At 41.5% G+C, this 24507-nt stretch overlaps 1 long non-coding RNA gene across 4 annotated transcripts in view; it reads left to right on the forward strand.

Annotated features, from left to right (window-relative positions):
• Window positions 1-24507, forward strand: part of LOC137861981 (uncharacterized) — a 150908-nt gene that overhangs the window by 62924 nt on the left and 63477 nt on the right. Inside the window, exons 4-5 of one of the 4 annotated variants that reach the window (XR_011099974.1) lie at window positions 1444-1571; window positions 2083-3196. The exons of the other annotated variants lie outside the window; for them this stretch is intronic. This is a non-coding gene — a long non-coding RNA (uncharacterized lncRNA). Of the gene's footprint in view, window positions 1-1443; window positions 1572-2082; window positions 3197-24507 lie in introns of those variants that run through there. 4 annotated transcript variants of the gene reach the window in all.

The raw sequence follows: 24507 nt of genomic DNA on the forward strand, positions 1-24507 counted from the left end.
TCTTTTTCTTTTTCTTTTTCTTTTGATTTTAATGAAAAGCAATTCTAAAACGGAAAACACAAAAATTATAATTATGATTTAATTAGATTATTTAAAGTGTTTTGTAGTATACTATACAGTTTGTAAAACTATCACAGAGCTCTCTTGGTTAATGAAACCTGTGACAGTTAAAAAAAGAAGAAGCAGTTGCACACAGTAACAGCAGTATGAGGGATTCCTAATAGCCTATTTAAGACACAAATATTATAAATGGAAACATTTAGAATTTTTAATTCTTCTTAGTAGTAAATTCTTTATCCTCAATATAGGTTTTTGTTGTGTTTTGTTTTCTTCCTCCCCAAACTAAAGAAAATAGAACAGCTTTACAAATCATTCTATATTATTTGGGTAGACTATGAAAAAAACATGAAAGCCTAAAAAAGATCAAAAGTTTATTTATATCACTGGAGCATTTCTAGTGAAAAAATCCTTTGACAGATCTCTGGCAACAAAAAGTTGCTTTAACAAACTTATCCTGATTTCAGCATTACTCTAGATATTAACAGCTAACTACTGATGCATTTCATAACTTATTCCTGCTTCCTGGTAATGCAATGTTTTGTTGTATCGTGGGTATGTGAATATCTGTTAGTAGGAAAACATCTGAGGATAAGGGGCTCTTCTTCCAACAGAAACATCAGTGCTTTCCAATTTGCCCCTGGTCAAGAAGGTTCAACAAGCGAAGTAATAACATTTATTCTGTGTGCAAGAACAAACAACTTTTCAGTATAAATACAAAGAAAAGCCTTAACAAAATAGGAATTGTATGTGAAAGGGATTATCTATTGTGCCTAATATTAGGCACCTAAAAATTGAGCACCTAATTAATGACAGAAAACTTCCTCTGTAGTCAAGCAATAGGAAGTCATAGCTCCATGGGGCGACATACCCCATTTCAGCTGTGAGACGCACAGGGATCAATTTACAGGTATTTGTCTTTAGTGACTAATCTGTGCAATGGACCAGAGAAGCTAGATCCTTAACTTTTACGTGACTAATGTAGGTGAGATGAATCCTATTCATAATTGATGATGTAATAATAACATAATTAGATTAATTGTGATACGTTTGTTATAATGCTCTGTGGAAAGCAGAAATAAAATGCAGGGAGACAATAGTGTTGTCAAGACAAGCTAAAAATGGTGGAAATAAGAGCATAGATATTAAAACTTAGTAATTACACAGATGAAAATAGTTTATGAAAGGAAAAAAAAAATGAACACAGAGATTAGCTTCTGTGTGCTCAGATTGTGTCCAACTTTGCATTTGCAACAAGAAAGATTAATGATTTTGAAATGCGTAGGAAAATTGCTGCAGAACGTCCATGTTGTATCATCCAAAGACGATGTCCTGGACTAATATATAGTGGCAATGTTCTCTGGGCTGTGCCAATTTTACCAGCAGAACATCTGCGGCTTTGTGCTGGAGGCTTGGTGCTCTGCTCTGAGACACCTGGATGGGGAAGGGAGTAGGATGAGGAATGCTTGCTGCTGCCTTCCAGGCCCTGTGCAAGACTGGATGTAGGTGAACGGGTGAGTCTGAAGAAATCTCTGCTAGAAATACTGGTCAGCATAATTTAGATTGCATGGGCCTCTTCTTAATGAGAATGGTCAAGGTGGGCAGAGTTAAGGAAGTGTTAGTATATGAAGCCAAAGTGCATGGACTATCCCCAAATACATACGGCTTACAGGAATCAGGGCACTGCTAAATGATTAAACTTTTCAGTGCTATATAATGATATTGCCTTGAGGGGTCTGGGTAGTCTTCATTAAAGTCCCCAAGTATAAGGATCTGAGATGGGATCCAAAGCAAACATTCGTTTCTCATCAACACAAGACCCTAGGAGCAACATCATGGACTCATGCTGCATAACCGAGGGGCATTGTCCATTGTGCATTCATGATGCACGCAGTGGATGTACACTTCCTTATTGCAGTAACCAACTTTCTAAATACCCAGCACAATAAATCATTTCATTTCCTTGCTGCAGCCTCTGTTGCAACATATCAAAATATGTTTTCTCTATGCCCCTTCTCCCCCCAGGCGAAATCCTAGAAGCTCCATGGCCTTCCCGGAGGAGCTGTTCCCAGTCACTGCGATGCTTTTTACTGACCGGAAGGAAGAATTATTGTGGCTATTAAGATAGTGTGGGAAATTCAGTTGTTAGTATTCTTTTTTTGAGGGTGGGGATTGGAAAATGTAGAAATACCCTGTGGTATTTCATCAATGTTTTATATAGTAACACATTTCACAAGAAAGTTTTATTTACTCAGGCAATTAAGAAGCAAACCTTCCTGTTCTGTATTTGGCATTCTGTCCTAGATCCAAATGCCTATGGCAAGTTATGGTCTGTTTTAAAACACAAAATCTAAATTGGAACAGAGCTCAGTGCACACCTGCTCATCTCCCATCAGATGGGCAAGCAGTATGCAAAATGCAAACTGCAAGCAGCTGTAGTAAAGAAAAAGTTAAATTGGGACATTCTCTACTTACAGTTAGAGAAGTGACTAAAAGACACAGAGGAGAGGCACAAAAGCCCTTGTATTTCATACTTTTCCAGTAAAATACACCTTCCTCAGTACAGCGGTGGCACAAATAAGCATAGCAGTAGCCAAGTCTCAGGTCTTTATCTGTGACTGGTCGGGAGGAAGAGGCTTCATCACTTTTAGTATCCCACTCCACTTGCGACAAGATCTTTGTTCCAAAGTTCAGACAGTGAGAGAGGTTGATACTGTTCGATAATTATATTGTGTAGAAAGACTGGAGCTCCTTGATGGCTTATTTCTTTGATTTGCAGACATTGTGATTATTGCCTTTTGGCTGCAGTCCAGCCTTTTCATGCGGGCTTCAGCAGCAGTGAAATTAAAGCTCCAAATTGTCAGTTTTGCTATTAATAGAGAAATGCCACTTCTCAGTAGCTTTCTTTGGTATGGCTACTCCCTTTCATCATGGTATACGCCATGCTCTGGTTGCACCATTGGTGAATACTGAACTACAGTTGCTGCTTATGCAGTGAGTGTAAAGAAATGTTTATGTTCATCATTAATTCCAGATAATTATTGCTATTAGCTCATTTCATATGTTCTGCAGGCAGTTGTTAATGGATAGGCAAGCACATCCATACATACAATTACTTGCCTACCTTATAAAATTAAAAGGTTTTATCCTCCCATGCAGTATTACTTTTGTGTATTATTTTATACAACTTATAAACCTTTTATACAACCACTCTGATTAGTCATTTGCTTAATGGATTACAGGCGGATGCCAAACCTGCTTTGCTTATAAGGATTCCAGTGTTCTACAGCTGATTTTTTAATGACAAAATATAGTAACTTTTTTTGCCAATTGTTCATTTGTAATGAACAACTGGCAAATTTGCCAATTACTCATGTAAGCATTAGTAATGTTTTCAGAATAAGCAACGTTGCACGTACAGCTTTTTCAATCCCATTTATGCTCCTGAAAATTTTGTCTTATAAAACTTATTCCCAAGGCATACTTTGCTGCAACAGAACTGCGTGGGAAAACCAATGCTGACTGTTTTCCTGTCATTCCCTTCTCAGAGCAGTTGAAAGGTTTTGCAATGATAATTTTGCTTACTGTCTCCTTTGTTACATCCAATAAAACACAACAGTCGGGGGGGGGGGTCGGTGCATCAGGTTGCACGGCAGCGCAGGTTATTGCAGCTGTAGGTAGTTTTCACCAGGTGCGAAAATGAAACGCGTTGCATTTCTTCAGGCATTCTGTATTTTACATTGGTAATTAATCTGTACACATGTTAGTGAAGAGAATGAAATTACTTTGGCAGTGGTCGGTAGGAGTCAGAGCACCACCTCCCAGTATTTCTCGTCGTGATGGATTATTATGGGAGGATTGTTCATCAGAAGGCTAAACAACAAAGTAACACCTAGCACCTGTGTCTTGGGCTCGCTATGAAGGGCGACACTCGCTCGGCCCTTTCAGTGCTCCCTGTCCTGGCTTCTCTGGTGCCCCTGTGCTGTGGGCTGTTGGTGGCACCACAGGGTGAGTTTGGCACTGCTCATCGTGGCTCTCTCCAGAGCTAAAGGCCTTCCAGTCATGCACGTAGGCTTGTGTAAAGCACTCGTGCTGCTGGAGATGAGAAATGAACATATTTCAAACATGTTGCAACTAACATGTACGTGTCCTAAGCTATAGGAGCTCCTAACACTTTATGCCCTGTGAAGTTCTCTCTGTTGCCTTTAGAATTACAGCAGAAACACGTACTGAAGAGAAAAGTGTGTTTTGAAAATAGTATAAATACTAGAACTTGACAGAAACATATTCTCTCTAATGGTCTTCCCTCTCCTTCTCCCTTGAACTCTGTAACGGTTGGATCAAATAAGCAACGCTATATTTATAGTCATCTTTCTTTAGTAGCATGAATCCTGAGGAATCCAAAAGGAGCAGTCTTCTAAAGGCATCCAAAAGGAGCTAACGTAATTGCCTTTAAGAACATAACCAACATGCAAACAGGTCACGTTAATGCAAGAAAAAAAACAACTCCCTGGTTTTGTGTATTTGGTTATTGACTCTGAACTCTTACATTATTATTATTTCATTTACATTTTAAACAAAACACACCAGTGCATAGTGATTCCTGGCAAGATAAGAAAGGCAAATAAAAAGAATTGATTAGTAGAGGGGGTTTTTTAATATATAAAGTTTATCAAAGGGGGCCAAACTGAACCGTGCAATGTTCATTCATGTTTTCAACTTTAAGCGCTCATTATGTGGTGTAAACTAATCTAGATCTCTCCACCTGGCAGTTGTGAGGAGAAAGAGGCAAGCAGTCCAGAGCATTATCAGTCAGCTGCAGCCCAGTTAAGTACTTCACCGTAATTAGTCTTGAACAGCGTTAAAAATTACATGCCATAATTGAAGAAGAGGTGATTTCCACCGTAGTAGCCTGTTTGGTGAGTATGTAATTTTATGAATATACAATTCTTGCTTTTAGGCTTACTGCTCGTAGTACGAGTCCCTGTGCAGAGGTCACGGGCTCTCTCTGGTGTAACTGCACACTTGCCGTGAATTCGGCGCTGCTACCCTGGTGCCGGGCTCCTCGGGATCTTGCCAAGTCTGCACGTATGAACGCCGTTCTGTATGTTGCTCCAGCTGTGTAAATCTGAACTATTAACATCATTAGTGTGTATTTATCACTGCCAGACTAAGAAAGCTGTGAAGAAACAGTGATGGTTGAAAGCAGTTAATTAATTAGCTTAAACGCAAGATTGCGGCTTATCTTAGCGCAGCTACATAGGCAGATGCAGGCTGTAATGCACCTTGTTCTTTCTCTGTCCTGCTTGTCCACGTTGCAAATCTCAGAGGAAGGGGCGACCACACTCCCAAGAGCTGGTACTTGCTCTGATACATCCATGCAGTATGCACAAAGATGTCTGCGGCTCAGACATATTAGAACACATTGGGCTGCGGCTTTGTAAATCCCTGTTAGAGGGATCAGGAGAAAAATGGGGTAACATCTGCTTAGGCAGGGGGAGTTGGAGAGCCACGTTCTCTCCTCTCAAAGGTGGTGAGGAGCTGAAGTGCCTCTGAAGAGCTCAGGAAATCCTTTCTGTGGCTGGGGCTTCCACTTCCCCATCTAATTTTAGTTTCACGTATAATAATTTAGTAAAGTGCCCAAAACTATGGCAATCCTTGGCACCTGGTGCCCAACCACAGCTAAAAACTGGCTTCCTTGGTTAACTGTACAGACTAAAGGAGATGTAAAACTATATTGTACATGTATGGATGGATTTTTTGGATTTATGGAATTTTATGGATATTTTTCTTGAATTCCAAGAAGAGCGTAAGGCTCTACAGACTTACAGGAGAACACAAATAGTGTGTTTCTACCACTGACTTGTATTGCCTCATTTACATGCTTGACCTTTGGAGGTCTTTACATTAACTTCACAAAGAAGTTAGTTTCCCAAATTTGGGCTCTAGGAATTTCACTTCAGTTGACACTAAAATAAACTCAAAGAGATGGTGTGAAGCTTCTCAGAAGTAGGAGCCGCTTTGGAAATGCTGACTGCTGTCTGTCCATTCAAGCACTTGGCGTTGCAGTAGGAAGCACCCTGTATTTGATAACATTTTCATATTCGTGTAATATCGGTAGGAGTAAGTGGAATTGTTTCTGTAACTCCTTAGAGAGAAAAATGACAAATCTGCTCCTTACCTTTTTTTTTCTTCTCTAGAAAGCTGTGTTTAGGTTGCTGTATTTCACTAGAATAGTTTTAGACATCTGGGCTAAAGGGCATCCATAAATGACTGCAGTGTTTTATGTATGTATCTCTTGTGTGGAATGAGTCTTTGAGCCTTCTGTAGAGGTTATGATTTCAGGCATCATAAATGGTCACTTTGATATTATCTCGTGTCTGGAAATTCATGTTTCAGCACTAAGGTATCACATTTCGTATTAAAAAAAAAATAATAACATTTTCCCACCAGAGTTAGGTTCAAAATGGCAGCATAGAATGAGTGTCGAGGTTGTATCTTTGCCTGTCATACCAGCTGTAACACTTGTCAAATAACACAGATGACCCTTAAGTATCTGCCAGGTATCTCAGGTCTAGAGGGCAGGGTAGAGTACTGAATATCAATTCGGAAATAAATGTTTTCTACTTATTTTTTACTGAAACAATCAACCTACTATCAGAACAACCTAGAGACAGAAAAAAAAGCAAACCGCAGGAAGAGGCACTACTTTTGTTCTTTTTGTTAAAAATAAATCCAAGACATGCGCTTTTGTCATGGCAGGTTTATTTCAAGAGTAATACCACACTGTCATTGTGCATGCTACCCAGTAAAAAAAGAAGGCAAATTAAGTGACAGACAAAAGAGAAATGTTAATTAGAAAGTTCTATTTATATATATCATGTTTAACTTGTAGGATTGCTAAATATTTTCAGACTAACAGACCCTGATCCTGCAATATTATGGTGTCTGACTTACAAAATGAACAGCAATCTGTTTACAAAGCACCCTTAATCATAGGCAGGCAGAGATCATATTGCTTTCATATTTCTGAGGAAAACGATTTAGATTCCTTTTGTTGTTGTTTTTATTTCCTATGGCAAATATAAGCTCTGCAGTATAACAAGGATATTTTCCCCTTTGGTCATAAGCAAATATTGTTCTTTTACAATATGTGTCTTCACATGTGGGGTCACGGAGGAGCAGGGAGAATGCTAAGCTGCAGTGCAACAAACTGAACATTTGATAGAAAGCTATTAATGCAGAGAATAATAATATCTAGCCCTAGGTATTTGCAAATTATACACAAGCAATTTACATATAATTTATGATTCTCAGTCTCATGTTATTACAAAACTTGCAGTCGTGTTTGTAGAAACACGGAGGTTGCGTTGGTGGGATAGGGCTATATGTATGTGTCTCCATTTGAGCTCTATTGCCAGATGATTTCTTCTCCCTCCTCCTCGCAGTTGAAGCTTAAAGACGTTTGCACCACCGCTGTCCTTCCCGTGTGAGCACATGGGGGCCTCTCCTTGCAGCCACGTTCTTTCCCTAACTGCACAGTGTGCTTTCTGTGCTAGGACATTCCCCTTTGACTCAGCCCTGCTCCTAACCCAGAGGATGGTTTCTGAATTACACGTGTCGTGTTATCCTTGCGGCGGTTTTTTTCTCATCCTAAATGATCACGGAAGGGAAAAACAGGAACTGTGTTGAGATACAGGTACCTCTCCCAGGGGATTTGCGTGGTGGGTCAGACGCACACATCTCTCTGTGCCGAGCAGATGGCTGGTAGCAGGCAGTGCAGGGGCAAGGGGCTGCCTGTGGCAGGGCTGGAAGCTGCCCAGCACCTGCCTTCCTTGCACCAGGGCTGGGGGCTTCAGGCTTCACTGCTCTGCACCGGTCTTCCCTGCTTCTGCAGTTGGACATCCTCCCCACAGCACTGAAATGCTCTTAGCCTTGAGTGCAGCTAAGGAACGGCGGGGGGAATATTTGTAGAGGCTGGATGCAGGCAGTCAGAGGTCTCGACAGTTTGTATTTGCTTGGCACACTTCTTTCTTTCTTTCTTGCTGCCCTTTTTATTTCCACAGATGGGTTTCTGTTTGGGTCACTGTCCTTTTCACTTGGATTTTCTTTTATAGAGTCTTTCTATTCCTCTTTCTCACAAGTATGTAAGAGTAGAGCAACAAGTTCAACAGGGTGCCCTGAGTACGCCTGGAAGAAAGATGCTGCTCTTTGATGTGGCTGGTACCTGATTTGCTTCAGGGAGCGTCGCCATTACCTGGACACAAGATCTGCTCCGCGATGTCGCCTCGAGCCATCGGCTCCTAGGATGAGCCCCGTGGCTGGCCTCTGCTGACACTTGAGGGATGTCAGACCTTGATGGAGGAAGCTTTGTGGTAAGCGGAGTTTCTGCTGAGGGCTGACTGTAGGCTGCAAGCTGTTGCTGAGGCACAAACGAGGCCTTGAAGTGCTCTGAATTGTCCAGGCACCCGGAGGCCATCGCTGTGCAGCAGTACTGGAAGCTCTGTGGTGCGTGAAGGGGTCTGAGAGGTTCGCTCTCTGCTCCCCTTGCCTGTACTCTAGCATCTCGAGTCCTTATCCTCATGGGCCCAAAAGGTCCATGCAGCTGTAACAAGGACAAAGCTGCATTTCCTTGGTTTGTGACATGACAATAGTGCTACAAATAGGATCTGATAACGCCACTGAGTATCTTATGTTGCCATCCATGCTGACTGACATCTAGCAGTAGTGATTTAGACCCTCGCAGAGTATGGAAGAGCGAGAAAAATTAGATAGTCAAACATGCAGGCCTAGTCAGATGCAAGTTGAAGGTTTCTGTTTGACAGATAAACTGAGATCAAGTCCAAGCGATTGGCCTCGAACTGACACCCCTACAGCAAAGGAATAAAAATGAAGATGGAGATATGCTCATGCGTTTTATGAAATTATTATTTATTAAATACTTTGCAGATGAGATGCTTGAGATATACAACAGCTGCATATTGGAGATTTATATCTGTAGATAAGGATTAAATCACCTGGTAGTGTTGACATTACTGTTCTGGAGCTCCCACATAGCATCCATCCCAGCAAACCTTTTCACTGCAGAATTGTTTTCTAAGAGACTTCAGTTTTCTCCTAGCCTCTTTTGCATTCTCTTCTTTTAATTGATACCATGCTCCGTGGTCGAGTCATGTCAAAGAGAACTGTGTGTCAATAGCTGTCTAACTGCTTTTCACGTTGTTGTTTCTTTGCAAGCCTGCAACTTTGGGGCTGTGCTGAGGCACGTTGTGCTGGAGGCGTGCCACGGCTGCTTTAGCCTCGGGTCGAACCCTCCACAGGAGACTGCCAGGACTGTGATACGGATTTCCCTGTGTGCACCCAGGAGCCAGTGTCATGCCATAAATCTGGACTTAGCCTGTTCCAGGACTGCGTCTGGGATCAGAGTTGCCCAGACTGTCTTTTCATTGTATTTTTTTCCCAAGAAAAAAAAAAAAAAGCTTTTATGCTTAGTGTTCAGAAGCCTGCTGGCAAATCAATTTTATTGCAAATCCAGACTAAATATTCACGTTAGTTGTTTCCAGAATGACAATCAAAACTTGATGCGTTGAGACAGATTGTTTCACGGTAAAACTTCCTGCTGTGGACCCGGGGAACCACTTAGGCCAGTCTGCTTAGCATCGTACTGGTTTTCCAGAGGAGAGCAGTGACTTCTGCTTCGTCACCTTGCACTAGCATTCCTGTCAGTTGAGTGCAAAAATCCTGTGCAATCTTACACTTACCTTACATAAAACCTTACAATAATCACATCTCATGTTCAGATTCATTCATGACTTGTACTCTGGGATATTTTTAACTAGGGCGTTGCTCCTTTAAGAATCAAAACAACCAAAGAAGCTAAGAATTGTTGCTGATGTACCTAATTAAGTTAATAGGTTACTTAGGTTGAGTAACAGGTGCCTTCAGATTTCAGGGGCCTTGAAGAAGAAGCCTTTGAACTGTTTTTGTGGTTGAGAGGGCCATTGAAGCAGAGGGTGCTTCCCTGCAGGGCTGCTGGCAACAATGAGGAGGGAAGCAGCAGCAGCCAGGTACATGGGGCTCAGCCCTGGGCACCAGGCTCCGGCCAGCCAGAAGACAGCACCAGGACCATGCTTATCCTGCTGTGACATCCTGGATGGGTTTCATACCTGTACTGAGAGCCCCACCGGAGCTGGGCATGAGCAGCGCTCACCTTCACACTGGGGGTTGACCTCACCTAGTTTAGCTCTGAATAACAGAGGAGTAGTTGATCTTGACTATGTTTTTACAGCTACCTACAACGCATTGTGTCAGGAACATTTTGTTCCTAATACACAGTCAGAAAGACTTGAGCATGGAGCACTCCTGCCTTGGATGGGAGCTATAAGATGCTAGTTGTGTCTCTGCTGTTCAAGCTGTACTTGCCATAAACTAGAGGGAGACAGAGCTGCATTGTTTTACACTCTTTTCTCTTACAAGAAAAGAAAAATCTGAAATGAAAACAGTTCTGACAGCCTGGAAGCTCATACTGTTGTTATTAATGGGCTCTTTGGTAATAGAAACGGAGCTCGGAGTGCCAGATACACCACAGCCGCGGAGAAGGACGCAGGTCTTGGCTTGTAAAGGTGACAGGAAGGTACAGCGGAGGTTACTGGCAAAAGGAGTAAAATGCAGCTTAAGAGCTCAACTGCTCAAGTCTTGTTTAATTTTTTAGTTTCATCTTTGGTTTTGGTCTCTACACTAAAATCTGCCTTTACCTCCTAATAAATCTATTTGATTCCTTACAACATCCATCTAAAGACTCTGAATTCTTATTTGTCCTTTTGCCCTCCAGCTCTGCTTCCCCCGTGCTTACCTCTCCTGCCAAGAACTTCAGACTGCAGGAGGAAAAACTGCCCATGGAGTTGCTCTGAAATCACACCAGCCCGTTCCTCCAGAGCACCCAGGAGAGGGGAGGGAAGCTGGCATGTGCGTGATGGCTCTCTGACATTAGATGTGGGCACCTGTTGAGTGCCTCTGGGGAGGAACCTAAAACACAGAATAAGATTACAAAAAAAAAAAAAAAAACTGCAAAATGTGCAAAGTCTAGTGAAAGAGTAAGTATTTAATTTTGAGCCTGTAGTCTAAGAAAAGTTAGGAGGGACTTGCTGTTGTAGCCAAAACAAGGTGGTGTCCTTACTGTGTGTACGTTTACGTGCGGGTGTTTACCTTTACCTGTCATTTTCCCATTATACAAAGGGGAATGCCAGCGCTTTGTACTTGCTGCAAACCATGTACAGAGAAACAAAATGTCCAGTCATCAGAACAAGTAAAGGCAGTTTCTCTTTACACTGTTTATTGCTTTCTCTTTATTTCCTTTATTTTCTTTTTTTTCCCCTCCCCTTGCTCTTTGATAAGATTCCCAGTGGGGAGAGCCCGGCGTTTGCTGTACAGAGTCGAGGACAAGGACACAAAACAGGGTGCAGACCGTGCTGTTGTGGGCACATCTCTTCAGCTTGTAACTCAGCTCCTTGGCTGCCTCTTCTGAGTCCACCTTGGAACCATTATGGAGTAGTTTCCTGCAGGGTGGACTAGCTGTTAGCATGAATAAGGGTTGCTTGTTCCAGTCGTGGTGCCAACTGACCCACTTTTTTATATCTTTATTTTTGGTGGTACTGTCAGCATCGTAAGCCACTATTTTACTTCACTTCTTCACTTTTGCAAAGATGGCCAAAACCAGAATCTGAGCACCCAAAGCTCAGTATATAATGTGTTTAGGAAATGTTATTGTCTTCACGTTACAATTGGGAAATGGTAGCACAGAGGGATATTGTCACGTAGCTGTGACCTAAGTGACTTGCCTAGGGTAGCGCAACAGCTTCGTGACAGGGAGAATTGAACCTGTGTCCCCAGCATGTGCTGGCATGATGGCACCACCTTTTGTGTGTGTGTATGTGCATTGGTGCTGCATATCCGTATTTGGCTTTTCTGTTGCTGAACGTCATATTTAACTTGCTTAAATATATGTGTTTTCTCTAGCTTTGGAAGCCAGTGGGGACAGGAAGATGAGTTAAGGCTGGTGATGAAGCATGTTTTCAAGGGGATCTTGAGCTTTGGGTTGATTTAGTCCAGGCACAATTCACTTTGGATCAATAAAGATTTGAACTGAATGGGTGATGGAACATACCTTTATTAAGAAGGAAAGTCAGCTTTTCTCTTTCAAATGGGTGGTTGATTTCTCTGGCACTGTGGGCCATACAGACTCACAGTCCATCATGGAAACATTAGGGCTCTTTCAAGTAAATCCAGGCAGTTCTGCAGACACAGGGAAGGGTAACCCTGATAAATAACCAGGACCTTTTGGTCAATGTTGGATGCGTGCACCCAGCCTTTAACTAAATGAAGACTTCCGTGGGTCCCCAGGTCGCAGAGGAGTTTCGTGGCTATGGAACAAAACACTGTGGATGAACATTACTCATTTTTTTTTCATGGGGCGATTCTCTTTCGTGTTCATTTGCATTTAAAATTGGAGTTGAAAATAAGGCTTTTAGAAACTTTTAATTTCTATTTAATTATGAGAATTTAACTTCAGGGTCTTTATCTGATTTAAAAGAATAATTAAAATTAAGTATGGCTGGAGTGATTTTTCACAGTTTTTCTGCCTGTCCTTTAGGACTTAAAGTAATAGTAAATTATTTGTGGCTGGGGGTGATCTATATGTAAATTCCATTAAGAATGGAATTTTGTTATAGAGAAATTCAGATTATGAAAATGACATTGCTGCCTTGAACGTCAGTAGCTAATAAATGCATTGGTTGTTACCATTACTTCTCCTAATGTCCTCAATTAAAATGATTTAAAATAGTACAATAGATAAGCAAGATCAATTAATTTTATAAGATGATCAAAGGAATGTAGTTCTGCATTGTAAACGCTCTAAATGTGATAATGGCTTTATCAGGCGGGAAAATAATTTGAAGTAGCTTAAACCTTATTCATTTTAGCTCAAGGGGCTTTTATTTGTAGCTAATCAAATGGCCTTTTGTATTTGCAAAGGTAGAATTTTCAGATCATGTGCATTAATTTTACAGAGTAAGTTTCAGATGTTTTTGAAAGTAGCCAAAAAAAAGTCTCAGAGATCTGTGATTATAGAATCCTGTATAATCAGAGAGGACTTGGTTATGTTGATGCTCCTGAGCAGGTGTAAGTTGTTTGCATTTACAGTTGTTGAGAATAATGTTTGCGTTCACGTTACTGTAACAGCATTTGTTTTATCGAGCTGTGCAAGATGGCTGCTGGGACCCTGGTTGTGCCCAGGTTTAACTTCCACATGACAGACCTTTTACATAAAGGGTTGATTTCATGGATGTTCTCGGGTACTTCAAATTAAGCCTGTAGATGAGGAAATTAAATATCTGAGTAGTAGGATGAGAATTCATTTGCCAATAACACTGCTAAGCGTGGGTTTGAAACCATGGATGAGGGAATGTCGTACTGGTTAATATAAGGAGAGGGCGACAACACTGGGAGATTTCCCCCTCGTTTCTTGTTGACCGTCTTTTTGACTTCAGTCAAATCATTTTGTCCTTGGTGCCTCCTTTTACCCACTTTTAAAATCTTTGAGGAAAATAATGTGCATATTTAAGGAGAATATTTAACTGAGCTGTAAGGCACTGAGAAACACCAGAAGGTGACAGTAGGCAGTGCCCACCTTCTTGCTGTGTGTGGATACTGTGGAGTCCTGCCCTGTAGACAAGTGTTGCAAAGCCTCTGATGGACATGTTTGGGCCCCTCTGTTGTCTGTGTAATACCTGTCCTCTCATTGTGTCTCTTGATGAGATTTCATCTCCCTGCTGCCCGACAGAAGGCCCTAATGGGAGCAGGCCCAGGCCCTACCGCTGCCTGACAGGAAGGTGTGGGGAGCAGGGGTCGGCCTCTTCTCACAGGTAACCAGTGACAGGACCAGAGGGAATGGCCTCAACTAGCAACAGGGGAGGTTCAGGCTGGAAATTAGGAGAAATTTCTGCTCAGAAAGAGCAGGGTTGCCCAGGGAGGTGGTGGAGTCACCATCCCTAAGGGTGTTCAAGGAAAGGTTGGGCCTGGTGCTTAGGGACATGGTTTACTGGTGACATTGGTGGTAGGGGGCTGGTTGGACCAAGTGATTTTGGAGGTGTTTACCAACCCTAATGATTCTGTGATTCTATGAGTTGAAGCAGTACTTTCTCTTCATGGGACGTAGACAGGGGAGATGTCTGAGGACAGAGAGCAGCAGCTTTTGCTGTTCAGTCTGAGAGGTTTGTTACTTTTCATTTGGATAATTTGCACTCAGAATCCTGCTGAATGCATGGGCCATGCTTTGATACGTGTCATATTTTTCAGTTGTCTAAATGGGTTTCGTGCATGTTTGGCATCTACATCGTCTCATCTCTAGATTAGTCTGTGATAAGGCAGTCTGCGGATATTTGCATGGATTTGTTTAAAACAAGCCTACAAGAGAATAATAATCAGCCACTGGCCTTTCTGAAGTGTAGACAGGGAAATAGGCAACGGTAGGTGGGAAAGACGTGTCAGATGGCACGAGATACTCATTGCATGGGGGGCAAAAAGGGTGCAGAGGGAACCATGGGGTGGAGAATGTAGAGAAGTAAGGTTATATAGAAATATATAGTACAGATACACAGATATTGAAATAGATATATAGAAATATACTATATATTCTCAGCAGACAGTGCTAGGGTAGAGAGGGAGGAGAATGGCAGAAGCTGGTGTGAAATGGGAAGAGAAATGAAAGGAGCACAGGATGTGTGAGCCTGCACACAACACCTGGGGCAGAAGGGTCACTGAGTGGGGGTGGGAGAGGAAGAAAAGCAAGTCTTGCATCGTGCTCAGGATGCGAAAACAAAGCAAAAAAAAAAGTGCAAGTAATATTTTTAAATCTTAAATCCACTTCTGAAGTACAATAGATATATGAGCTTTATCTGTAAAAGTAGAATAATTATATTAAGAGGAAGCATAGGCTTCCACAGAAAAGAGAGGGGTTCTTTCCAGAGCCAAGGACAGAGCCAAGAATAAAATCAGGATCTCAAAAAGTTGATCTCTCTGGAAGAGAGAGCAACAGCCATCACACTACGTAGTCCTCTCCTCTACCTGTCAAGTTCCACTTTAACCTCAGGTTGGTTTCTTGCCCTCCACCCCCTTCACTGACAGCTGTTTAAGGATCTCACTGCTTTGCTGGTTAATGACCTTTTTCTAATTTCCAATTTCCAGGCATTTCTAATTGCTGATTTGTACTTGGTGCTTTCAATTAAGTGATTCTTTTTCCTCCCTAGAGCCTCATTTCTTCTTACCCCTCCCTCCCCACTGGCATTTGCAGATGTTATCCACCTTGCTTTGTTTAGGTAGGCTAAAAAAGGCAAACCTTTTTCATCTCCTCTGGCTTTGGGCTATTTTCTTGATCTTCTTTAGCTGTTTTAGTTTGAGGCCATCTCTCTAGACCATGAGTGGCCAGACCATCAGTGCTCGGTGGTGCTGATGGGACTTCGCCACACCCTGTCTATCCAGATTGGTGCTTCGCTATCTATCAGAGATACTTTTATTCATGCAGAGCAAAATCATGATTGTACTCTAAAGAACTCTTTTGCTGTTTTATCTTCAACCTTGATGTGGTTGGCAGAAAGGCTTATGCAAGCTATGATGCACATACACAACATTAAAGCTTTATAAGACCATGTTTTTATTTTTTATTTTATCACAATTAGATACAGTGGCTGTAAGTGCCTTTTAGAATCACCAAAGTGTTGTTACTGGTGCAAAGTTTTTCTCTATAATATCAGTAATTTTCTCTGGATTTTCATAGCTTGCAAAGTAATTTTAGGCAGTGGTTGAAGTAGCCTGTGGTTGAAGTATGTTCTGCAGATATAGAGAATATGGAGTGGATTTCCAGTGGGGAAAACCTCTGGTTGTGCTCTCAAGCCCTCTATTGGAGCGAGCTGCAATGTAGGATATGGTTTCATGTGTTTATGTTGCCCTGGACCACAGCTGGGTGTGCAGTCATCATCTCGAGGTTATACTGGGGCATTATTTGTTCATTTATCTCTTGACTTCTGGGTGGGGTCTTGCAATATTTCAGCTGAAGCCTCAGCAATGATAGCAAAGTGCAGTAAGCACTTTCTGTGCCCCTACATGCTACACTCCAGTTAAAGTGTGCTCAACTTTTCCTTATTTTCCTTTAGTGTTGCTTCATAACAAGTAAGTCATGGTTTTATTTGTGTTTATGTTTCTCATGTATAATATTTTGCATTTGTCTTTAAGTTTATGTACATGCTCTCTGTTCCTTTATCTTCGTTGTTGAAATCATAGAGCAGAGCCAGGACCAAGGCAGAAATCTCCCTGGGATCGAACATAAAGCTAACCTGATAACCAATTAATTTTGTTTTATTTCTAATCAGCTGTGTACCAACCTTCTGTTATTTTAATCTGAATCCTGAAGTTGTGTTGCAAGGCATTTTCGGAAGTGTCTGCCAAAAGCTATGTTAAAGCCAGTAGCTGCATCTCATTCTCCCTACCATCTATAAGGCAGAGACTCGTCAAAGAAAAAAAATATTTGTGGTCCTATTAGTTCAAAATAAAGTTACATATAGCCCAGCACTTCGTCCTGTAACAGTGGCTATAAACAGGTGCTTTAAGAAAAGTAAGACCAGGGAACTTCCTTGGTGACTCAGGAGCTTCACACGAGGCCTCATTCTATCTATTCTAGAAATTGTTCTATCAGTGGAATGGCAAGTGTCCATCTGCTCTCTCTACCCCCTGTTGCAACGGACCTCTGGCAAAGCCCCTCACCTCTTTTTGTTGTGTAGTGGTGGTGGGTTTAGTTTTTAGCAGAGGATAGAAGCGGTACTCACGATAACCAGCATATCTTGAACTTTGCTAGTAGTTCCCAACCTTTGCTTTTCTTTTTTGACTACTACTAAGCACTGGGAGGATGCTTTTGTGGATTTAGCTATTGTACCAATGAGTTCTCGCTTCTGAGCAGTACTGGTCAGATTAATTTCATCATGTTTGTTCTGGAGAATCCCAGAGTGGTTGTTCTTAGTGCCCTTTTATTGCTTGCATGCTTAGAAGGTGGTGTTTGGATCCATTGTTGCAATATCAGACCTAGACTGACGGATTTACAGTTTCCCAGGTCCTTAAATATAGACAGACATTTCTTCATCTAGCCAGTATTTAGTGGTTTACAAGAAAACCTTTGGAACATGAAGAAAGAGCTCCGATATGTGGTCGGTCTGTCGAATAAGACAAGTATCAGGTGCCTGACCTGAAACCGATTAGGATGTTCTCCCTTATTTCTCAAAATGAGAAATGTGTGCAGGCTAAAGAAAGGGAGAAAAGGTAGGGGGTAATGGGGCTAAAGTGTAGAGGAGATGGGAAAAGTATGTGTTGTTGCAGCACGGAAGGTATACGAGTCTTGGGGTTAATTAGGATTTTGCATTTGTGACTTACAGCAAAAAGCCTGCTTCTTCCTGCTGCTCCCCACAACGTTGATGTAACTACATTCCACTTATGGGTCATGCACGTGCAGATACATACGTGAGAAATAGGTGTATCTACAGTTTTAAGCAGATAACACAAAGATATATGGTAAATAAAATACACTCATAAAAAATGGATGTTAATATTGGCTTGTCATCAGCTTTGCAAGCTGCCTGACAAATTATCTTCATAACAGGGCCCAGCCCAGCAAGTATTAAAATTTAGATCAAGAGGAAAAGATGTTATATTGAAATTGTTGTTTGCTCTGCGTCTTCTATTCAAATTAAGCCCTCTAATGCAATGACCAAATGAAATAAGCTTGGGTCAGTCACACAACTCCGGTATGTGTTGAAGCTGAAATACTGCACTTCATCTGCAGTGTAATTCCATTTGTGCTATTACATAATTAAATTGAGACTTGAATCACGCGTTTTAAAAGATTATGTGACCATATGTAGCTTGAACAAGGGCCAACTTTTGAAATAGTGCTCTTTTCATGATGCCTTTCTTGCATTTGTTGTTTTTTTTTTTGGCAGTTTTTTTTTTTTTTTTTGAAAATCAGGACTGAATGTTGCCAACAGTTAATGAATTGATATGATCTAACCCCACAGTACTTCTTTATATAATTCAAAATCAGCTTTGGAAAAAAAAAAAAAAAAAAAAAAAGATGGAGGAAAAAAAACGCTGTGAAGCCCAAAATGTGTAAAGCATGAAATAATGACGTCCCCACTCATCTGGGAATGTAAACTAAAACTGCAGAATGTGCTTTTATCAAATCATACTCTTAATTAGGTTTTAGCAGAATGCTTTATAGTTGAGGTTTTGTTGAATAATTTAATTACAAAACAGTACACCTGATTTTTCAAACTGAGCCAAATTATACTGCATGAAATAACCAGGCAGCATAAGCAACGAAGGCTTACATACAAGTACTTTTGGTAGGGAAAAATTCCCATCAAACCAAACCCTCCCACCCACCCCCTTTCTCACCAAGCCCACCACTTTACAGCCTCCCTGGGGTGGGCTAGCACCAGGAATTGGGCTCTGAATGCTGGTGGGCAAGCTCGGCGCTGCTGGGGAAGTTACTCTGCTGCTGCCACAAATCGCGTTAGGACAATCTGTGCTTGCTGGTGAAAATTCCTTGAATTCAGGTTATTTTTAATAATTCCCACTGTCCTGAGTTCATGAGGTTTCAGTGCTCCCTAATTTGAGGCTGCCCTCCAGCCCGTGCATTGCGTGTAACTCAAAACCCGAGCTCTAGCGGAAGCCTGATCCTGCTCGGCCTCTGCAGGCGTTCATCAAAGCACGAATAGAAGTGGCATTGTTTGCATGGCTTCTGGAGATCGACTCTGGGAGGAACCAGAGCACATCATCTTACTGTAATATGCTGCCATAAGTCAGTGTTGCTGAGCAAATAAGGTGTGTTTGGTTTGGTTCAGGTCTGGTGTGCCTCTTCTGGCAGGGGTACGTTCAGCCAGCCGTGGCTGTATTCCCAGGCATGTTCAGCTGGTACCGGTGTGCGCAGTGCTTTGAGGTAAGCAAGAAAATGTCCCACACAGGGGGCACAACTGGGGTGGAACAGGTGATACCACAGCTTCTAGGAATAAGGAACCTTGCTTTGGATTTCCAGCACTGCTGTGTCCGAGGAACCCTGAGAATAGCGGCCATTTCAACAGCACCCAGGGTAACGGTGTGAAAGATTTAGTGGAGGAAGTTTCTATTCTGCCTTTCATTCTTGCTATAAACGTTACCTGAAGCCTACACAGGTTCATATAATAGCTTCTGATTTGATCCTGAGAAAGTTACAAGATAATACTTTAGGAGCGGATGGACGGACACAACAAAAGCAGCCAATCAAGCCTTTTCTCTTGCTGCTAATTCTTGACCCCATAACAGCGCAGTGAGCTCCATCACAGTTCAGGAATCGTCTTTCATTAACTTCCCCTGTCCTGCGTGTCTGTCCTGTAGACCTGCAGCAATTGAGTCTTCCCTTCTTCCGGGATGTTTTATTGCTGTATGCAGAAATGCACAATGGGTGGGGTACATATGTCTAAATATTTCAATATTTCTTGGGATGAAAGTTAACCCATGAGCACAATAGTAAAACACATTATATTCTTCATTTCAGGACAAGGTTTTTACCTGTAATTTGTATGTTGATAAGAGGGAAAGTCTCTGCTGTTCTGGGGCTCTTTCTGCAGCCAACAGAGGCAAATGGGCAGGAGCCAAGGAGGGGACGGGGTCTCACCCTAGGGTGACAGTCAGCCTCTCCCCTCAATGCCTGCAGCAGCTGCCCTGCAGCTTTGGCTGGAGGGGAGCTTCCTGCAAAGAAACCTCTTTTTATGAACCTAGAGCTCTAGGAGAAGGTGGCTACTGTTTAGTAGCAAAGTATTCAGCCACCCGGGGAAAGCTGAGCACGAGCCATGTGCCAGCCTCAGAGAGCTTGTAGAAGTGCAGGGGGTGCTTCCACATGAGGCCAAGTTCTGCTCCCAAAAGCTGCTGTAAATTCCTGTTTGCTGAAGCTCTGCTGGTGAGCTTGTTTGTTCTGAGAATGAAAAACAACCTCGAGAAGCACTGAACAGTGTGAGCATCAGTCTTTGGTACTTAACACAGTCTTAGCATCGGGAGCCCTCAGTGCTATTACTATACTCTGTTTTGGCTTATGTATGCTTTACAGCAATTGAATTACTTGAAGAAATATTTTCTCTTTAATTTATTAGTCCGCACTTGAAAGAAAGAACTAAGAAATAACTTTTTTTTCCATTTGAGTGAATGCAGAAATGCAGGGAGGCCATTAACAATCATTTCACGTGCTTGGTGTAACCATCCATGGGTGGCAGCAGGGTTTGCACAGTAGATCTTATTGCAAGGCTGGGGTTTCCTCCCAGCATCCACTGAAACTTCAGCCTTTTCTATTGATTTTATAGGAACGTTTTCATAATTTAATTTCACCAAATTTAAGTGATTGAGTGATTACTGTTAGTGCTTGCAACTTAAGACTCTTTCAGTGTATGGCTCTTAAATCGACTACGGACTCTGATAAACCTTTCTGTGCTATGCAGAGGAAATGATGTATTCATTAATAAAACAGGGCAGCATATTACTGAAAATTGGAGTGCATTCGGTGTAGTTATATATTTAATCTTAGTAGAGGAGAAGTAAGAAGCCTTCATTGTTATGGTGTATTAATTTGCATTTATGGACAGGTGGAAAGCTTCTTCCTATTAGGTGTATGGACAAGGAATACCAGGTTTGTATTCTGGGACTTCAAATGGGCATCACAAGTTGCTTGTTGAGCTGCCTTCCAGAGCATAGGTGCTGTCTAACCGTGGGACCTAGCTGATACTGCAGACGAGGCAATAGCACAGCCCGAGCTCACAGCTCCAGGTGTTGCTGCATGTCCTTCACTGGGCTGCACACCACTGCCCTCGGCAGAGAAGGCAAAGGATGAGGTAGCTGAAGCTCAGTCAGTAGTGTTTTTTCCTAAGAAGACATTATTAATAAATCAAAATTCAGTATGATGTTTATGCTGGGGATACTACAAAACAATTGTTATTTTTAATTCATCCGTCCTTTCTCTCCTGAGCAGTGTTGATCAAAGAAATGCTCCTCACTTTACAAGGGAAAAAAAAAGAAGTTTGTTCCTGGAATGTCATCCTGTCCTAGTTCAGGTGCTGGTTTGTGCATTGTTTCTATGCAGTCTGGAACATTAAAAAAAAAAAAAATCCAATTTATTCATTAGTCTTTTTCAGGATTGCTCTTGTGTGCATATGATTGTGTTAAGTACGTTATAAACTGCTGCTGCTGAATAGTACTCTGGACTGGTCTGAAAGTTTCATAGCTGAATTTTCAGCATTTTTGCATCCCACTAAAACCCAAACTGCCTCATTTTTCAATCTGCCGTTTGGGCTAGTTAGATTTCAGAGGTTTATCTAGTCATTATTGGTCATTAAATACAGTCATCATCATAAACGCCCCTCTGTTTCCGTTTACTCTGCAGAGGTCAAAAGATGAGGTTGGTTTATGAGCTTATTCTGCCATGTGTCACTATCGGCAGTACAATAGAACAGCAGGATGGAGAGGCAGCTCTCACCTCTCCATTTATTACTCTTGTCAACTTGGAAAGGATTTTTTACCTTGTGAAAGGCCCATCAGCAATGAATCAGTGAAGTGAAGACGACAGTTGATTTGTGAATTCAGATTATATAAAGTGACTAGGCTTCAGTGGACTGTGTAGATAAAGCAACTGTCATGATAAGGTGGCATGTGCAATTCCACAAAACCAAATTTATTGCACATTTGAGGAAATCATCCTATTTTAAAATGCCATAAATTTGAAATTGAATATAAGTTATACCCTTGAATTTTGATTTATATTTTGAATATTTTTAATGTGATGCTAAGTAGCATAAATTCAATGCTAGGAGTTTATGCATTTCTTTTTTAAGGGTCATTTTGACTTTTCTTCTGAATATGTTATCGCATTCCTGATATTTTATTCCAAGCAGAAAAATCATTTTATTCAATATTTAAACTTAATAAACATCATCAGAGATCAAGCTATGATGGTTTGAATAAGACAGGCAAAGTTTATGGAGAAAGGAAGGTGGCCAATTTTCCTCCCATTGCGTATGTATGTGTATATTTATATATTATTTATATAGACACACACGCACATTAGTAGCAAATGCTGTGTTTGTTGTTGATCCGTATTTCCGGATCATTAGAGATATAAATGCCTATCAAGTGTTTAATGGAGGAAAGTGAATAAATTCATGGCCTCGCAGAGCTCATTCGTTTGACCTTTTTGTAGTGTCAGTCCTCAGCTCTCTTAAGGCTTTTCTTTGCTTACAATTGCAGATTCCTTCAACACTCCCACTCTCTAAACTGCTCGGATTTGGGAGTGGCATCTCACACTCCACATCATGAGGCTTTTCAGTGGTGTTGCAAAACTCGGAGGTTTTGGAGAAGAGTGTTTTGTTTGGGGTGGAATGCACATACAGACCTGCAGAGGCTGATGCCACTTAAAGGAGAACAGGTCCTGGCACAAGACATGAGAAAATAGTGTGCATAACCACCCTCTTCTTGGTGGATATACAAAGTGCTGTGGAATATCCATTACCAAAGCTGCCAAGTGCTGTAGGATTAGCTGAGGAATAAGCAGTATTTTCAAAATGTTTCATGACAGCTTTAAATTAAAAAGTTTCAGGTTAGGAGCATAACACCTGCTGGACTGGGTCAGCCTTGGATAGTCTGACACCGGTGCTCGCAGAAAGGTACAAAAAACCTATAATATACAGCTACGGAAAAAGTGTCAGTTGGGAGATTTTGTTCCTAAACCAATGCAGCTAGCAATTGGCTTATGCCCTCAAGTATGAATTTTAGTATCACTTATAAATGTCTTTTTCCTTTCCACTCTAACGGTGGATGTTCTTATTATTCACATAAACGTCTAAGCTTTTTGAATCCTGCTAAGCTCTTGGCTTTAACAATATCTTGTGACAATGAGTTCCACATGTAAATTTGGTAGTATATAAAAATTGTATCTCACCATAGATTTGCTGCCCTTAATTTCACTAGGTACTTTTTTCAAAGGTTGGAGCTTTCAAAAAAAATAACAACTAAAAAGCAACAAATCTTCACGAGGCGCACACAGCTACAGTAATGACTTTAATATGTTTCACTATTTATTTTTCTTCTTGCTTTAAAGTCACGAAACAAGGAAGTTCATAGGGTCTACAGGCCATCTTAAGACAGACCCTTATTCTCTTACAAGACATCTGGGCATATAATGTCACTTCAGAGAGACGCCTCCTCTTATATCCCAGTCCTGCAGAGTTGAGCAGAGACTTTCTGCCTTAGCTCTGCCTGTTTTGTTGATTATTAAATTTTAGGTTTCGGCCTGGATTTTAGAAAGCAGCATACTTCAAAGAATTGTTGGTTTGCATAAGCGTCCACATGTTTGGACACTTACCAAACACATGGGTTTCTCTGAATTGCCTCTTCCCATAAAACGAGATGGACATCTTGAGCAATCAGATTTTTCCTGCGATATTCTTTGATATCAGCAAGTTATAATCTGTAAGTCAACGTGAACAAAGATTAGCTGAAGGGTGGGTGTTGTTTACCTGACACCTTATTTAAAAGACTTCTTATTTAATTGCTAAATTGGCCTCTTATAAGTTAAGTAAGTCTGTATCTGGCAAGGATACAGCTTGTCATATTTTATTTTTGTATCGCTGGACTCGTAGCTGATGCATGTGAATCTGAAAATGAGTCCTTTGGAGAGAACTTCTTGGGAGCTATTGTGGCTAGAAATCCCTTCTGGCATGCACCAGATCAACATTTCCTAAGTATGTTCTGTGCAGAATGGGGCTCTCTGATGTGGTGCAGACTTCTGACCTTTTAAACAAGTCATTGCTTCTACAGGTTTTCAGACTCCAGATGGCAATAAAACCTGGGGTAAAATTCTAGCTCCATAGTTTAATGCGAACATTTAAACCGCCTTCTAATTTCTCCATGGTGCCTATGAAAGCAGTTAGAAAAAGACCACAGTGCCCCAGATCTTTGCGGATTGGGGCCCTTTTTTCTTGTGGGGTATCATCTGCTGGCAGTGACCTCGTGCATCCGCCTGGTTTGGCATTGGCAGTGTGTTTGTGCCCGGGGTGGATGCTCCTCGTCCACCCCATGCTGCGACAGGGGCTGCACGTGCTGGAGAGCTGCAGGATGGGGACACAAGTGTGCGTGAGGACACTGCTCCAGAAATAAATTGGAAATGCTGAAGTAACGATCCTAATAATCTACGGGATTGTGAGCGTTCTGTTGGTGGCAGTGACACAGTTTAACTGGAAAGGAGGAATGTAGAATGAGTTAGAATCCCGCGTACCAGAACAAGGAGTTTCAGGTTAGCTGAAAATAAGAAATCCCTACATCAGATTAGTCTGA

The sequence above is a fragment of the Anas acuta genome, chromosome 10 (assembly GCF_963932015.1).
Source record: "Anas acuta chromosome 10, bAnaAcu1.1, whole genome shotgun sequence".
In the NCBI taxonomy this organism is placed as follows: Eukaryota; Metazoa; Chordata; class Aves; order Anseriformes; family Anatidae; genus Anas; species Anas acuta.